Here is a 2653-nt window from a genome sequence, read left to right on the forward strand (position 1 = left end):
TTAACTCCTGCTGCAACTTACTCCTGTATCTGGGCTACTATTTGGTGGTCTGTAGATTACTCCAATTAGTATCTCCTTACCTTTACAATTCCTCAACTCTATCCACAGTGATTCTACCTCGTCAGTCCCTATGTCACCCCTCGCAAGGGACTGAATTTCGTCCTTCACCAACAGAGCTACCCCACCGCCTCTGCCCACCTGCCTGTCCTTTCTATAGGATGTATAACCCTGAATATTAAGTTCCCAGGCCCGATCCTTCTGCAGCCGCGTCTCTGTAATCACCACAGTGTCATATCTACCAATCTCTAACTGAGCCTCAAGCTCATCTACTTTACTTCTTATACTTTGCACATTCATATAAATTTACAATACTTTTAATTCCTTATTCATCTCACCTTTCGCATCGATTCCTATTACACTTGGCCATACTCTCCTATCCCTTTGTGAGCTTTCTTTTCCTTGAATTCTGGGGTCATTAACTATCTCTCTACTCTCTTTCCCTTTAACTCCATCCTTGACTATCCCATTTGACCCCCCCCCATTTAGTTTAAAATCACCTGTATAGCAGTGACAAGCCTGCCTGCCAGAATGCTGGTCCCCCACCTGTTAAGGTACAATCCGTCCCTTTTGTACAATTCCCCCTTATCCCAAAACAGATCCCAGTGGTCTAAGAATCTAAATCCCTGCCCCCTGCACCAGCTCCTCAGCCATACATTCAGGTCCTGTGTCTCCCTGTTCCTGCTCTCACCAGCACGAGGAATAGGAAGCAAACCGGAGATAACCTCCCTGGAGGTCCTGTAACGTAAGAAAATGTGGAAAAAGTGAAGGGGTCTGAATATTTTCTGAATACACTAAGTTCATGTGGAGTAGCCTTGATGAGTAACTACAATGTATTTGTGAATAGTGCTGACTGTGGTGTGCTAGGAGGTGGAAGTAAGTGTTTGGAGTGATGGATGGGGTATCAATCATACAGGCTGCATTGTCCAAAAAGCTGATTTGAGCAGCATTTTGAACAAATGGCAAGTATTCAATCATACTGTTGTCCTGGAGAAAGTGAAAGGCCTTGGGGATTTCATTAGGTGAATCACATTCATCAGTGTACATGGTACTATAGATAATAGGTGCAGGAGTAGGCCATTCAGCCCTTCGAGCCAGCAACACCATTCAATGTGATCATGGCTGATCATTCTCAATCAGTATCCCGTTCCTGCCTTCTCCCCAATTTCAATGGTAAGTGATTATGGTTTTGTTCCACACCTGGTTCCATCTATCAACTGCTAGCTCTTGCATCACCCCTCCCCCTTCACACCTTTATGCTGGCTAGCTCTCCTCTAATCTCCCAGTCCTGATTCAAGCCTTGACTGAAAAACAACAACTTGATATCCCACTATCTCCACAGATGCTACTTGACCCACTGTTCATCCGGCAGTTTGGTTTCTGCACCAGATTCCATCATCTCAGTCTGTGATCCATTTTAGCTTGAAGTAAAGTTGAGTTTTATGGCGAGTCTGAAGGCTTGTACTTTGTTAAAGAAGTTTATTGCGGTAGCAATATTCAATTACAAAGGATAACAACCGAGATTACAGACGACCATTAACTCAAACTATTCACATCGAAGTTCTCTTCCCACTGACTGGTTTTGGGCGCCAAAACTACCACGTGACCTTGCTGGCCAATCCGAGGGTTCGACTCTCAGGACCAATCCCTATGGTCGCTACATGACCCCCCCCAGAACCCGAGGTACGGAACCTAGCAGGGAGCCGGATTTCGCGTAAGGAGAGGTTTCACCGGCAACAGAACGAGTAAGGAGAGGGGCTGCAGGAACCACAGAAGCAGGAGGTCCCGGGTCGGGGAGAACGGCAGGAGGACGGCCCCGTCGAGGCGGTTGACCGACCAGGACAGGGCGGTCCTGATCCAAGTGTGCAGGTTTGAGCCTGGACACAGAGACGAGCTCACTCCTGCCCCCAACATCCAAGGTGAAGGTGACCGTCCCTTTACGCAACACGCGGAACGGTCCTTCATAGACCCTCTGCAATGGGGAACGATGAGCATCCCTACGCAGAAACACAAATTCACAGTCTTTCAAGGCAGGCGGTTCATGCACCATGGAACACCCATGACGCAAAGTAGGAACCGGAGCCAGGGAACCCACTCGCGCCCGGAGTGATGCTAAAACCGACGGAACCGAGGGCTGCTGACCAGAGGACTCCGGAAGGAAATCCCCGGGCACTCTGAGTGGTGAGCCATGTATCAGTTCTGCAGACGAAGTTCCGAGATCCTGCTTAGGAGCAGTACGGATGCCCAAAAGGACCCAGGGCAGCTGATCTGCCCAGTCAGGGCCGTCCAGCCACGCACTGAGGGCAGCCTTAAGTTGCCGGTGAAACCTCTCCACGAGCCCATTAGCCTGTGGGTGGTACGCCATGGTCTGCTGCAACCTGGAACCGTACAGCTCCGATAGCGTAGCCCAAAGGGTAGAGGTGAACTGGGACCCCCGGTCGGTGGTAATGACGGACGGAACACCGAAACGGGCCACCCAATGGAGGGCCCGGGCACAAGAGGCGGCGGAGGTGTCGGACAACGGGAAGGCCTCCGGCCAACGGGTAAATCTGTCAACCACCGTGAGTAGGTGAGTGTAGCCCCTAGAGGAGGGTAA

Source organism: Rhinoraja longicauda, chromosome 7 (assembly GCF_053455715.1).
Source record: "Rhinoraja longicauda isolate Sanriku21f chromosome 7, sRhiLon1.1, whole genome shotgun sequence".
Taxonomy (NCBI): domain Eukaryota; kingdom Metazoa; phylum Chordata; class Chondrichthyes; order Rajiformes; family Arhynchobatidae; genus Rhinoraja; species Rhinoraja longicauda.